At 37.0% G+C, this 17067-nt stretch overlaps 1 protein-coding gene across 1 annotated transcript in view; it reads left to right on the top strand.

The window, feature by feature from the left end:
• The first annotated feature begins 7330 nt into the window (after positions 1-7330).
• Positions 7331-17067, top strand: part of LOC110465732 (mucin-17-like) — a 28337-nt gene continuing 18600 nt past the window's right edge. The window contains exon 1 of the mRNA XM_021521751.1: positions 7331-7414. The gene's annotated coding sequence lies outside the window, so the exon portion shown is untranslated. The remainder of the gene's footprint in view (positions 7415-17067) is intronic.

The following is a 17067-nucleotide window of genomic DNA, read 5'->3' as shown; positions in this document are numbered from 1 at the left end:
CTAACTAGTCAAAGAGATTCTTGAAATAAGGTTTATTTTCTTATCTACGCCTTTAAGTTAAGACCCATTATAGATACCTGTACAATTTTCTACGAGAAATATTGTCAAAATCGTTAGCATAACCGTGTATGTTGGTTTGATAATTAACGTCTTCGCATCAGCGGAGATCATATGACAGATGAGTTCACTACGTTTTGGCCTGACAACAGCTAAGGTCAGGTGACAAAGGTGTTCACTACGTTTTGGCCTAACAACAGCTAAGGTCATGTGACAAAGGTGTTCACTACGTTTTGGCCTAACAACAGCTAAGGTCAGGTGACAAAGGTGTTCACTATGTTTTGGCCTAACAACAGCTAAGGTCAGGTGACAAAGGTGTTCACTATGTTTTGGCCTCACAACAGCTAAGGTCATGTGACAAAGGTGTTCACTATGTTTTGGCCTAACAACAGCTAAGGTCATGTGACAAAGGTGTTCACTACGTTTTGGCCTCACAACAGCTAAGGTCATGCAACAAACGTGTTCACTATGTTTTGGCCTCACAACAGCTAAGGTCATGTGACAAAGGTGTTCACTATGTTTTGGCCTAACAACAGCTAAGGTCATGTGACAAAGGTGTTCACTATGTTTTGGCCTCACACAAGCTAGGGTCATATGACAAAGGTGTTCACTATGTTTTGGCCTAACAACAGCTAAGGTCATGTGACAAAGGTGTTCACTACGTTTTGGCCTCACAACAGCTAAGGTCATGCAACAAACGTGTTCACTATGTTTTGGCCTCACAACAGCTAGGGTCATGCGACAAAAGTGTTCATTATGTTTGGGCCAAACCACAGCTAGGGTCACGTGACAAGGATGTTCAATGGTGGTGAGACCACTACATACTTAAGTGACAAAGGTGTCCACTGAGGTTTTGGCCTAACAACAGCTAAGGTCATGTGACAAAGGTGTTCACTATGTTTTGGCCTCACAACAGCTAAGGTCAGGTGACAAAGGTGTAAAAATGATTGTGAGACCACTCCAGACCCACAGCTAGGGTCACGTGACAAGGATGTCCAATGGTGGTGAAACCACTCCATACCTAAGTGACAAAGGTGTCTAATGATTGTGCGACCAATTATGTTTGGGCCAAACCACAGCTAGGGTCACGTGACAAGGATGTCCAATGGTGGTGAGACCACTCCATACTTAGTGACAAAGGTGTCCACTGATGTTTTTGCGACACAATAGCTAATTTCATGTGACAAAGGTATCCAATGATTATGAGACCACTCTTCAGCTAAGATCATGTAACAAGGATGTCCGCTGATATCTTGGTCACAGAACAACTAGGATAAAGCCAAACAAGACCGATGTGACAAAGGTGTCCAATGATCGTGAGACCACTCCAGACCTAAGTGACAAAGGTGTTCAACGATTACCACCCCAGACATAAGTGGAAAATGTGTCCAATGATTGTGAGACCACTCCAGACCTAAGTGACAAAGGTGTCTAATGATTGTGAGACCACTCCAGACCTAAGTGACAAGAGTGTCCAATGATTGTGAGACCACTCCCGTGAGACCACCCAAGACCTACGTAACAAGGGTGTCAAATGATTGTGAGACCACTCCAGACCTAAGTAACAAGGGTGTCCAATGATTGTGAGACCACTCCTGACCTAATTGACAAAGGTGTCCAATGATTGTAAGACCACCCAAGACCTAGGTGACAAAGGTGTCAAATGATTGTGAGACCACCCAAGACCTACGTAACAAGGGTGTCCAATGATTGTGAGACCACTCCAGACCTAAGTAACAAGGGTGTGCAATGATTGTGAGACCACTCCTGACCTAATTGACAAAGGTGTCAAATGATTGTAAGACCACCAAAGACCTAGGTGACAAAGGTGTCCAATGATCGTAAGACCACCCAAGACCTAGGTGACAACGGTGTAAAATGATTGTCACACCACTCCAGACCTAAGTGACACTCCAGACCTAAGTGACAAGAGTTTCCAATGATTGTGAGACCACTCCTGACCTAAGTGACAAAGGTGTCTAATGATTGTGAGACCACTCCAGAAAATGATTGTGCGACCACCCAAGACCTACGTAACAAGGGCGTCCAATGATTGTGAGACCACACCAGACCTAAGTGACAAATGTGTACAATGATTGTGAGACCACTCCTTACCTAATTGACAAAGGTGTCCAATGATTGTAAGACCCCCCAAGGCCTAGGTGACAAAGGTGTAAAATGATTGCGAGACCACTCCAGACCTAAGTAACAAGGGTGTGCAATGATTGTGAGACCACTCCTGAGCTAATTGACAAAGGTGTCCAATAATTGTAAGACCACCCAAGACCTAGGTGACAACGGTGTAAAATGATTGTCACACCACTCCAGACCTAAGTGACATATGTGTCCAATGATTGTGAGACAACTCCAGACCTAAGTGACAAAGGTGTTCAACGACTACCACCCCAGACCTAAGTGGAAAATGTGTCTAATGATTGTGAAACGACCCAAGACCTAGGTGACAAAGGTGTCAAATGATTGTAAGACCACCCCAGACCTAGGTGACACAGGTGTACAATGATTGTGAGACCACTCCTGAGCTAATTGACAAAGGTGTCCAATGATTGTGAGACCACACCAGACCTAAGTGACATAAGTGTCCAATGATTGTGCGACCACTCCAGACCTAAATGACAAATGTGTCCAATGATTGTGAGACAACTCCAGACCTAAGTGACAAAGGTGTCCAATGATCGTAAGACCACCCAAGACCTAGGTGACAACGGTGTAAAATGATTGTCACACCACTCCAGACCTAAGTGACATAGGTGTCCAATCAATGATTGTGAGACCACTCCTGATCTAATTGACAAAGGTGTCCAATGATTATGAGACCATTCCAGACCTAAGTAACAAGGGTGTGCAATGATTGTGAGACCACTCCTGACCTAAGTGACAAAGGTGTCCAATGATCGTGAGACCACTCCAGACCTAAGTGACACTCCAGACCTAAGTGACAAAGGTGTCCAATGATCGTGAGACCACTCCAGACCTAATTGACAAAGGTGTCAAATGATTGTAAGACCACCCCAGACCTAGGTGACACAGGTGTACAATGATTGTGAGACCACTCCGATTGTGAGACCACTCCAGACCTAATTGACAAAGGTGTCAAATGATTGTAAGACCACCAAAGACCTAGGTGACAAAGGTGTCAAATGATTGTAAGACCACCAAAGACCTAGGTGACAAAGGTGTCCAATGATCGTAAGACCACCCAAGACCTAGGTGACAAAGGTGTCAAATGATTGTAAGACCACCAAAGACCTAGGTGACAAAGGTGTCCAATGATCGTGAGACCACTCCAGACCTAAGTAAAAAGGGTGTCCAATGATTGTGACACCACTCCAGACCTAAGTGACACTCCAGACCTAAGTGACAAAAGTGTCCAATGATTGTGAGACCCCTCCTGACCTAATTGACAAAGGTGTCAAATGATTGTAAGACCACCCAAGACCTAGGTGACAAAGGTGTCAAATGATTGTAAGACCACCCAACACCTAGGTGACAAAGGTGTAAAATGATTGTGAGACCATTCCAGACCTAAGTGACAAGTGAATCCAATGATTGTGAGACCACTCCAGAAAATGATTGTGCGACCACCCAAGACCTACGTAACAAAGGTGTCCAATGATTGTAAGACCACCCAAGACCTAGGTGACAAAGGTGTCCAATGATCGTAAGACCACCCAAGACCTAGGTGACAAAGGTGTCAAATGATTGTAAGACCACCAAAGACCTAGGTGACAAAGGTGTCCAATGATCGTAAGACCACCCAAGACCTAGGTGACAAAGGTGTCAAATGATTGTAAGACCACCCAACACCTAGGTGACAAAGGTGTAAAATGATTGTTAGACCACTCCAGACCTAAGTGACATATGTGTCCAATGATTGTGAGACAACTCCAGACCTAAGTGACAAAAGTGTCCAATGATTGTGAGACCATTCATGACCTAAGTGACAAATGTGTCCGATGATTGTGAGACCACTCCAGACCTAATTGACAAAGGTGTCCAATGATTATGAGACCATTCCAGACCTAAGTAACAGGGGTGTCCAATGATTGTTAGAACATTCATGACCTAAGTGACAAATGTGTCAAATGATTGTGAGACCACTCCAGACCTAAGCGACAAATGTGTCCAATGATTGTGAGACCACCCCAGACCTAAGTAACAAGTGTGTCAAATGATTGTGAGACCACTCCAGACCTAAGCGACAAATGTGTCCAATGATTGTGAGGCCACTCCAGACCTAAGTAACAAATGTGTAAAATGATTGTGAGACCATTCCAGAACTAAGTAACAAGGGTGTCCAATGATTGTTAGAACATTCATGACCTAAGTGACAAATGTGTCCAATGATTGTGAGACCATTCCAGACCTAAGTAACAAGGGTGTCCAATGATTGTTAGACCATTCATGACCTAAGTGACAAATGTGTCCAATGATTGTGAGACCACTCCAGAACTAAGCGACAAATGTGTCCAATGATTGTGAGACCACTCCAGACCTAAGTGACAAGGGTGTCCAATGATTGTGAGACCACACCAGACCTAAGTGACATAGGTGTCCAATGATTGTGCGACCACTCCAGACCTAAATGACATAGGTGTCCAATGATTGTGAGACCACTCCAGACCTAAGTGACATAGGTGTCCAATGATTGTGAGACCACTCCAGACCTAAATGACAATGGTGTCCAATGATTGTGAGACCACTCCAGACCTAAGTGACAAAGGTGTCCAATGATTGTGAGACCACTCCAGACCTCATAGGTGTCCAATGATTGTGAGACCCCTCCTGACCTAATTGACAAAGGTGTCCAATGATTGTAAGCCCTCCCAAGCCCTAGGTGACAAAGGTGTAAAATGATTTTGAGACCATTCCAGACCTAAGTGACAAGGGAATCCAATGATTGCGAGACCACTCCAGACCTAAGTGAAAGATGTGTCCAATGATTGTGAGACCACCCAAGACCTTCGTGACAAGGGTGTCCAATGATTGTGAGACCACTCCAGACCTAAGTGACAATGGTGTCTACTGATGTTGAATGTCCAGTCTCTGTAGATTTAAACCATTTTTACAGTAACTCGTCGAGAAAGAAATAGATAATTGTACTTCAAACAGTCAAATACAAACTCTTTTCAGCATTACGAATTTTAAAATATAGGTATGGTTCATCTATTTTTTTCATTAATGCATGAACCTTTAAATACATTGGAACAATTTCGCTGAAGAAGAGGATACCCATTTAATTCCTCATAACAATTATAAAAAAACATCATATAACCAAAAGGCATTTATGACTAACATATGCATTCAACTATCAAATATTTTCATAATTAACACCATGATTTATCACAGTTTGAGTTTGGTTCTCTGGTAGTAATTCGCTATCTCTATTGAGCTGGCATCGACAGAAAAAGTTTTTCACACCCATTAAAATATTTCACATCTATAAGCAATGTTTGCCATATGGGTTATTTAACAGATCCTATAAAACTATTTAAATAAATGTTCATCATTAATATCTGAATATTATTTATAATGTGGTCGAGTGAAATATTATACCATCATACATATATATGTATGTTACATAATCAGGACATAGTAAACCTGATGATAAAACATGAATTCAACATCAACAACTAACCCTTGCTCCAGGTGTTTGTCCCTCTACCAGGAATATATCATATAATAGCATATTTATGTTGTTTTCTTCACAGTTCTAATAAATAACTAACTGGAGGTATGTAAAGAGGACCTAAATGTGTGACTTTGTTTAATGGTTAATTTATCAACGACACTAATCTGAAAGCTTCTCCGCTAAATTTGACCCTGGTATCTTTGTCATCTGTCCAGTGTCCCATTTGTCCTTCTGTGTGCTGAATCTTGCCTGCAAATACCGACCACACAATAGGTACTGAAGTTGGAAATATAGCAGAATGTTTTGTTTAACCTGTTTATGATTTTATGCATATTTACATGATTACCAGCAAAATTATGAGACACTGTGCAAAATTAAATTTAAAATAAAAAAATATTTTTGAATGTATAAAACCAGTAGGCATTTCGCTCTGCCTTGGTTGGATCAAAGTAGGTTTATCGGTGCCTTCATTTCTTTAGTAGACCATAACGTCTTAGAAATCTGTTACGTGATATGTTGACAAAGAATACGAGATAAGTTTAAATCAGATGCATAAAATCATAGAATTACGACAGAATGAGACACGTTATGTTTTATATATGATTTTCACAGTATTCTGACAATTACCTTATAGAGGTAACCGACATGTTGATATCCCACAAGGACGCTTCCTCAATGTCTGGAAGAAGAGGGGGTGGGGAAGATGAAATGGGTGTTTTCTCTTAATGTGTCTTCGTTTAATTGTTGGGGATGCTATTCATGAAATTCTAATTATATTTCTGAATAAATGAGACTTTTGTAGTGCATGGTTTTTTATTTAGTTTATGTCATATGTAAAATTAAAATATAACGTTCGACTGTTTTGGGAATAAAACTTTACTTTCTATATTTTGTAAGATTTTTGCTTTCTTAATCCATTTAGACTCAAAATGAAATGGTTGAATTCCAAGTGACTGGACAGCATAGTAGGTTGAGTGTCCATCTACAGTTCTGTCGGTACCGTTTTCTAATTTTTGGCAAAATTCACATTTTTGGCCCGTATTCAAGAACTATTCTTTAATTAACTTGTAACCACATAGTTGACCGACTTTTTCTTGAATAGGTGTATTCTGTTACCACAGATTTAACTGACATTTTCTTTTTAAATTATTCCGGTTACCGCAGATATTTTCAATTGTCAACTTCTTATAAATAACACTGTCTGAGTTATTAATATATGCATCTACCTCATTGATCTTTGCATTGTTATGAATAAAACTAGTAACGTCGTCGTACTTATTGCATATTTACCAGGAAAATAAAAGTAACTGCAGTAAAGTTATATTTTACTCCATGTAAACATTATCTAACAGTCCCATAGACGTAGCTTTAGAAGTTATAACTATGACGTCATAGTATAACTTACGTCACATTAAGACAAATTGCTGTGTTATTAGGTATGGCAACATTGATGTCTGAGACGTAGTTCAAAGTCAATTAAGATATTTTTGAATTTCACATTAAAATAAAACAAATCCAACTTTTCTAAGAAGTATGTGTTTAGCTTAACAATGTCGTGTTTCCTTAATGGGTTTCTGGTGCATACAAATGGTTCTGGAATGTCACCTTAACTACCGTGTCCTCGGTGAGTGTACACACTACATCGTGGGGAGTGTAAGACAGAGGTGGCATTCAGCGTGGCCTGCAGTATCACACACGGTGGTAGACGTAAGTGTGTTTATATTACCTCACTTTTATCATTTCGTAACAACTGTAAAATATACGTAATTTTCAAATGTTACAGTGTATTTTAGAGAATTTTGTTTAACTTTAACTATATAAGTTAATACAATTGATACTATTGAGTTATCGTTACGTATAGACACACCTGCCAGACACAGTGCATACATTCTTATCCTTCCTTGTAACTTAAAGCATTATTTGTTCGTAAAGTATACACTGCAACCCCTGCAGACTTTAATATATACATTTTGTATATGTTTAGTTGGATACCTTGAGGTTGACCCCCAACGTTGTATAAGATAAGATATGCCTTGTACAAAATGCATGATGTCTCCAACCTATTCCCTGTATCACAAGTGTATGTGTACAGTATATCACAATACATACGATATACACTATCGAAAGCATTTCCCTTCCTTAAAACAGAACCTTGACCACCTCGTTAGGGCTCTGATTGGCACGTTTTATTCAACATTAAACGTATCAGTGATGCATCACAGAACCAGACATTTCCCTTCTGAATGCAATTACTTGGCTACAATTTTAAATCATCAGATAGGATAACTTTTCGTATTTAAATTGCAATATTACATCCGTGTCGAACTTGTAATATTACATCTGTGCCTAACTTGTAATATAACATATGTTTCTAACTTGTAATATTACATCTGTGCCTAACTTGTAATGTTACATCTGTGTCGAACTTGTAATATTACATCTGTGCCTAACTTGTAATGTTACATCTGTGTCGAACTTGTAATATTACATCTGTGCCTAACTTGTAATGTTACATCTGTGTCGAACTTGTAATATTACATCTGTGCCTAACTTGTAATGTTACATCTGTGTCGAACTTGTAATATTACATCTGTGCCTAACTTGTAATGTTACATCTGTGTCGAACTTGTAATATTACATCTTTGTCTAACTTGTAATATTACATCTGTGCCATACTTGTAATATTACATCTGTGTCTAACTTGTAATATTACATCTGTGCCTAGCTTGTAATATTACATCTGCGTCTAACTTGTAATATTGACAAATATTATGGATTATTATTTTTGTGTAAAAGCTGATGTCATATGGAGATTATGTCTTCATAAGACGGGTCACTTATGTGTCACTTTAAAGTACCAATTTAAATTAGCTGAAGCTTGATACTCTTATCACTTGTAATGTATTTTTTCATTTCATGTCAAATTCACACAAAATATATTACATATACAGAGGTCAGAGTATCTACATTGAAGTTGCCTGCGAAGAATACAAGTTGTCCCTTCAGTTTGTATTTTGTTACCTGTTCATACTATTACACAAATCCCTTCAGTTCGTATTTTGTTACCTGTTCATGCTATTACACAAATCCCTTCAGTTTGTATTTTGTTACCTGTTCATGCTATCACACAAACAATTGTTCCAGCGGACGCCATTTTTGGCAACTAAGTAGGTATTATTTTGTTTGAATTGTTGATATGCAGATATCTCAATTTCTCTGTGACGTTTCAAATGTAGAAAAACTCCTGTTATTGTGAGGATTGTCGTGTTACATATCTAAATATACATATGAAGCGTCTTATTACTGAATAACAACCGATTTAGGATTGTGTTATTACACAGTGTACCCAAGGATGTATTTGTTTTACTTATATATGAATTTTCCAGTTAAATTCCACGTAAGTGCTCTTTCAGCCAATAATTTCTCGTGGCCGCCTTTTCGTTCATTTTCTCCTGACTATGCTGTAGGATACAGCAGGACTTCTCAGCCCTGAATCTTCAGGGGATGTAACACTTCGTCCAGTGGAGGCTACACATTGGATGCCAAGAAGTAATATAATAAAATACTTCTACAGACAGTGGCAAAGGGTGTAGTGTTAGTGTCCTCAGTGGAAGGGACATTTAAGTTTTTTATACTATATTTCAGTTTAATTTCTGATGGTTTGAGAGTTGAACGTAATCGTTGAAAAAAAATCCAAATAATAAATAAAAGAGCATATCAAACTTAGTTCTAAACCGTGCCGATTAACCGTGTACAGTCAACCTCCGATAAACCTACATCTGCCGGTGTGGGACATTGTCAAATGTAACATACTAGATTAAACGTGTACAACCAACCTCCGATAAACCTACATCTGCCGGTGTGGGACGTTGTCAAATGTAACATACTAGATTAGCCGTGTACAGTCACCCTCCGATAAACCTACATCTGCCGGTGTGGGACATTGTTAAATGTAACATACTAGATTAGCCGTGTACAGTCAACCTCCGATAAACCTACACCTGCCGGTGTGGGACATTGTCAAATGTAACATACTAGATTAGCCGTGTACAGTCAACCTCCGATAAACCTACATCTGAACTGTCAATATAGTTGTGTTGCATATCAATGTAGTCATTAATTTCAGCAACTTGTTTTTACACAATATCAAATCAGACAAAAATAGTCAGTAAGCCACTCAGAAATTATTTGAAGCTTTGGAATGACTGAAAAAAATCGCTAAGAAATGTACAGTTCATATTGAAATTCATTAAAACAATTACAAAGTGTTTAAATTACAAAAGGCATTAGTACTGATAGAACACACTCAATGACCTGGATCCAGATATGTCTAGCTACATAACTTGGTGACACCTTAAGGTCAAAATTCATAATTACTCAATTTATAACTACGACGTATAGCCAAGCATTCACATTAATATGTAATGGGATTCACAACGGTCAACAGAAGATAAACAGAATCCATGATGCATCTCATTACTATATGTAATCTAGCCTGCAAAAAATGACCTTAAAGTTCATGACGCTGCATACAGCTGGCACCAACTGAAATTCTCGAGGTATGTAGTGCTAGTTATGTTATATCTGTAAAAAATATATAGGAACTACTTTGTTCTACCCTTCATTAGCATACGCAATGTGCATTTTAAATTTTAGTGTCACCAAATCAAAATATGTATGAATTTGTTTGATTGACATTTTATTTGTTTCCTTAAGCAACAGGTATGCATGATTACCACACCTGACCCAGATCAAAGAAACAATATAATATATTCTTTTATATTTTAATACCCCAGGCAATAATTATAATACTTAAAGCACATAACTGTTTTCAAATACATTTGTTTTGTTCATAAATAATGTCATTTAATCTTTATTTGTATACATTATAAGTTAAGGTATTATAACTTCCTCAATTAAACACAATTTAATACATACATATAACTATAACACCTTACTTAATGAAAATATTAAACAATGAAATTAGAATACAGTAGAGCCTTGATAAGCAGCCAACTCAATTCCCAGTAAATGATTTAAGCAACTTTGTTCCCAGTAGATAACCCAGCCAACTTCATTACTAGCAAATAATCCAGTCAAATTTCTTTCGAAGTAGATACATCAGCCAATTTTGTTTGCAGCATATGATCCAGTCAACTTTATTCCAAACAGATAATCCAGCAAGTGTTCGGTCCAAGTAGATAATCTCGCCACATTTAATCCAAGCAGATAATCTCGCCAACTTTGTTCCAAGTAGATAATCTAGCCAAATCTATTCCAAGCAGATATTCTAGCCAACTTCGTTCCAAGAAGATAATCCAGCAAATTTTCGGTCCAAGTAGATAATGTAGCCAACTTTGTGTCAATCAGATAGTTCAGTCAACTCTCGGTCCAAGTAGATAACCTAGCCAAATGTATTCCAAGCAGATAACCTAGTCAAATTTGTTCTAAGCAGAGATTCCAGCAAGTTTTCGGTCCAAGTGAATAATCAAACCACATTCATTCGAAGCAGATAATCTAGCCAACTTCGTTTTAAGTAGATAATCTAGTCAACTTTGTGCCAATTAGATAATCCAGCAAATTTTAGGTCAATGTAGATAATCTAGCTACATTTAATCCAAGCAGTTGATATAGCCAACTTTTTTCCAAGCAGATAACTCAGCAAATGTTCGGTCCAAGTAAATAATCTAGCCACATTAAATCCAAGCAGATACTCTAACCAACTTTGTGCCAAGTAGATAATCTAGCCAAATTTATTCCAAGCAGATATTCTAGCCAACTTCATTCCAAGTAAATAATCTATTCAACTTTGTGTCAATCAGATAATTCATTCAACTTCGTTCCAAGTAAATAATCCAGCAAATTTTCGGTCCAAGTAGATAACCTAGCCAAATTTACTCCAAGCAGATAATCTTGTCAAATTTGTGTCAATCAGATAGTTCAGTCAACTCTCGGTCCAAGTAGATAAGCTAGCTAACTTTACTCCAGGCAGATAATCCAGCCGACAACGTTCTTTAATGATCTTGTATAACCATTTTTTCCCAAGCAGATAGTACAGAAACCTGGGTGACTTGACTAAGTTACAAATCTTAATCATAATAGTGCCCAAATTTGTTATCGTCGGTGTAGAAAGGTTGCACTGTATTACCGCATACACATGAAATTTGTTCTCATATTAAATTCATGTAAATGACTCTACAATTTAACTTGAAATTGACATTTCTAGGTGACCTGTGGTCTCCTTGCCTGTGAAGTATCGTAAAGTAAATGCTTCAAAATACATTTGTATCCTCAATTAACATGACAGGTCAGACTTAATTTACTTAAATATTACGGCTTAAGGAACATAATATGTTGATATGTATACTTAAGGATGTTGCGAGTCAGCTGATTTCAGACTTATATGAGGACTATTTTAATGATAACCCCGATTAGGATGGGGTCATTTGTGCAGAAAGCAAACGAAAGCAAACTATTGACACATTAGCTAACGAGATTAATATCATTATGTCTTGGATACGAATTCAATATTCTCAAAATATAAAATAAGATTTCCTAAAAAATACAAATATTATTGTCTGACGCTGTCTTAACTTCTGTTTCTTATGCTGTGCTATGAACTTGAAAACATACTTCCGTTGATTTTAAAGTATATCACGCAATGAGCACGAAACATGGTGGTCAATGAAGTCTTATGTTTAACGGGGGCATCACATTTAGATCACACAGTTGATGAAGACAGTGCTGTATCTTGTCATGTGTTCTTTCTTTCTTTGTTTTATTGTTTTGGTGTGTCCTCTGTTCCTGTACCGAATTAGAGTTTGTCCCAGTGTATATAGACAATACAGAACACTCCGCCCAGAGTTTTATTGGTATGTTGGCCTTGTGTGTCGATATATAGCAACAGCAATAACCCTGATATGTTATTTATATACATGCGTGTATCTTACGCCCACCTTACCTAGCTAAAACTGCTATATTTCCTACTAAATCTGACGAAATTTCATGCTACCTTCTTGCTTGTGTTATGTCGTGAACCGCTGGATACCCTAATAGTGTCGATATGTGGACCAGGATGTTTTTATTTTCATTGTTGAATATTTCCGACAAAAAAATAGTGAGACATTTTTTGGCGAATGTACATAGGCGGTTTCTAATTCAATTTTTATTGTGCATTCATACGAAACGGATGTCTTGGAAAGTGACACCATATCATAAATTGTAAGACACTATATAAATTTACATAATATTTCATCAATAAGAAATACGTTTTACCTGTTCAAATAATTTATTTTCAAAATTTCAATAATTACTTCAGACGAGAATTGAATTATTGTTTTGATATTTTTTACAAGCAGGATAACGTTTCAGGTCCATATTGAATAATATAAAAAAAAAATGCGATTTTTAGAATAACTTTTGCTTTAGTAAGCTTCTGTGTTTAGGGACTGGTACATTTCTATTTCTATGACATGCATGTTTTCCAATGTTATAAAATATCACACATCATTTTACAATAATACAATCATAAATAACAGTACGTAAAAACCCAGTCGATATTCACTAATCCATCAAACTTGCGGTCGCTTAAACAGATATATTTATTCATTAATGTTTAATATTTGTCGAATTAATGATGAAATACATTGAGCTTCAGTTTTTTTAGCCGATCATTTAATTATCTGTCAAACGATTTTCATCAAATTTGTAAAAAGAGAAAAGGGAGAGAGACAGGCATACAGAGACATGAACAGATTGAAGAATATACTAAATGTGAATGTTATAAAGGCAGACAGAGACATTGACATGGACAGATTGAAGAATATACTAAATGTGCATGTTATAAAAGGGAGAAAGACAGGCAGACAGAGACATTGACATGGACAGATTTGGACAGATTGAAGATTATACTAAATGTGAATGTTAAAAAAGGGAGAGAGACAGGCATACAGAGACATGGACAGATTGAAGATTATACTAAATGTGAATGTTAAAAAAGGGAGAGAGACAGGCATACAGAGACGTTCACATGAACAGATTGAAGAAAATACTAAACGTGAATGTTATAAAAGGGAAAGAGACATTGACATGGACAGATTGAAGATTATACTAAATGTGAATGTTATAAAAGGGAAAGAGACATTGACATGGACAGATTGAAGATTATACTTAATGTGAATGTTATAAAAGGGAAGGAGATAGGCAGACAGAGACATGGACAGATTGAAGATTATACTAAATGTGAATGTTATAAAAGGGAGAGAGACAGGCATACAGAGACGTTCACATGAACAGATTGAAGAAAATACTAAACGTGAATGTTATAAAAGGGAGAGAGACAGGCAGACAGAGACATTGACATTGACAGATTGAAGAATATACTAAATGTGAATGTTATAAAAGGGAGAGAGACAGGCATACAGAGACATTTACATGGACAGCTTGAAGATTATACTAAATGTGAATGTTATAAAAAGGAGAGAGACAGGCATACAGAGACATGGACAGATTGAAGATTATACTTAATGTGAATGTTATAAAAGGGAGAGAGACAGGCATACAGAGACGTTCACATGAACAGATTGAATAAAATACTAAACGTGAATGTTATAAAAGGGAGAGGGACAGGCAGACAGAGACATTGACATTGACAGATTGAAGATTATACTTAATGTGAATGTTATAAAAGGGAAAGAGATAGGCAGACAGAGACATGGACAGATTGAAGATTATACTTAAAGTGAATGTTATAAAAGGGAGAGAGACAGGCTTACAGAGACATTTACATGGACAGATTGAAGATTATACTAAATGTGAATATTATAAAAGGGAGAGAGACAGGCATACAGAGACGTTCACATGAACAGAATGAAGAAAATACTAAACGTGAATGTTATAAAAGGGAGAGAGACAGGCAGACAGAAACATTGACATTGACAGATTGAAGAATATACTAAATGTGAATGTTATAAAAGGGAGAGAGACAGGCATACAGAGACATTTACATGGACAGATTGAAGAATATACTAAATATGAATGTTATTAAAGGGAGAGAGACAGGCATACAGGGACATTTACATGGACAGATTGAAGAATATACTAAATATGAATGTTATAAAAGGGAGAGAGACAGGCATACAGACATGAATGTAATGATAATAATATTCAAATGTTGGGACAAAGCCAGTTGCACCTACATGTGTATCAATATTTCCATGATATACATTGCCAATTACGTTAGCCTTATGACAATGCACACATGGTCATGGAACCGCTGTCTGTATATTTACACTGACCTCCTTCAGGATCACCTAACAAACTCACATATACCAGGTGCACCCATTACATGTCCAGAGATGCAATATTACTTGACAGCTTTATCTTTTTCTTTTTTTCTTTCTTTATTCTATCACATAATTTCTTTCTTGACTCATCGGCCGTTAGGCTTTCTCCTTTACTTGTGCTTTACTGGCCTATTTCTGTTGGCAAACCGAAAATGTTCATGAAAGAAAAAGAAAACCACAAAAGGGATTTTTACCCAGACAACGCTTCATGGGGAAATAATTCGACGTTGATAATGAATATAAAGGAAGATAACTGACACTAATTGTCAAGTCTCTGTCACAATGTTTAGAAAGTGAAATTTTATTGTAAAATTTAGCTCGTTATGCCAAAATTAATTAATTTATTATATAGCGATTTACATAACCAAACACCTATCCCGCACCAAAGTCTACTTAATAACGTTATGTTATCGCTAACCGATCAATATGTAATTAAATGTTTTCAATATTTCTATTTAATTAATAATGTTAAGGAAAGATATCATGCAAAAAGAAGCACGGTATGTACGATCACTGATGGATGTGGTGCCAGACAGTATTATTTAGTTAAAGAATGTCATCCATTTCAGTATTACTTCGTCAGGTACACAGTGGTCTCTTGGTTTACGACATTGCAATGATTAATGATGGATTCATACACAGGCGACAGTTCCCTTTCAATCAGCACAGGATAGAACATTCATAAAAACACTACCTTCCTGCCTCACGTGTTTATTATCTAAACCAAACGCTGATACATATTATCCGATGTTTTTGCTTTTCAATATATATGAAAGTAAATATAAACAATATATATGCAACTTAATACATCGAAATTTGTTAAAAAAAAAAAATCTGATCCAAAACAATGACAAAAAGAGTGGAATATAATGTACTCTTCCGTCCCACTCAGATATGAAATCGGTGTGTTTGGAGCCATATAGTTCCCTAATAGTGGTCATACATCCGTACGCTTCCCAAATACACCATAACAAGTAACTACTTGATAACAAGATAATATCTTCTTAGGTAAAATGAAGAATATACCATCTTATACTTAACGTTTTCAAAACTGATCCTACCGGTATATCTTATTGTGCGATTGAAGCAGACGGACATGGGCCTATCCACCGAACGCATGGCATTCTAAAACATCGTTCATTGGCTGTATTAGCATCTCTCCCTTCTTATGCTGAGCACAAACTCTGACTGCGTATAAATTAGCATTGACAACAGATTCCTATAAAACAAATAAAAGATTAACAATAAATAAGATTTTACTCGGTGAAGTGTTCGGTAGATAACAATGAAATAATTCGATATAAATATTTGGGAATTATTGCGCAATAATTTTAATCAGTCGTGTTGGTTTAATAATAAACTACCATTTGGAGTTATACCATCTCATATGCTGCAATGACTACAGACAAACAACTTTTTATCTGGTTTTAACTCTCAGGTAAAACCTCATTAATTCAACTTTAAGTACCATCTATGACATGACAACTGTGTCACGGTGACAGAATGGAATATATGTATTTCTAATGATAATCACAATCTTATAGTTAAGTTTATACATATATATAAAGGAATATGGCTACGGGCCCACTGTCCTGGGGGTCGTCTCAAGATGTTACTTACCAGCCTCCGTCACTCCTTTATACAGATGTGGTTCAGACTGAAACCTAATCACAAAGCTGTTGTTCCATGTTGCCGGTAGAGGGGGAGTGATGTCAATTGGACAAATTGAGTGATCACTAAATCTCGTTTATCATATCTTCCCACGTCTTAAACGTGGATATTGCGGAACTTTGATTTGGGATTTCAATAGCTTTGAATGTATATGACCAGTTCGCAACTTGTTTCGTGCGATGTTTTAAAATGACATTTAACATTTGTTGTTGTTTTAACAGACAAACACATATGACGTGGCTAAGTCATCGGAACCAATCAAAGTAATCAAGACATCAGTGAGATCATGTTAATTAGGTTTGCTTCCATAGTATATTTATATTGCTGAGTGTTAGCACCTGAGTT

Source organism: Mizuhopecten yessoensis, unplaced genomic scaffold (assembly GCF_002113885.1).
Source record: "Mizuhopecten yessoensis strain PY_sf001 unplaced genomic scaffold, ASM211388v2 scaffold1595, whole genome shotgun sequence".
Taxonomy (NCBI): Eukaryota; Metazoa; Mollusca; class Bivalvia; order Pectinida; family Pectinidae; genus Mizuhopecten; species Mizuhopecten yessoensis.
The sequence above is the reverse complement of the archived record's forward strand: the minus strand, read 5'-3'. Positions and strand labels throughout refer to the sequence as shown.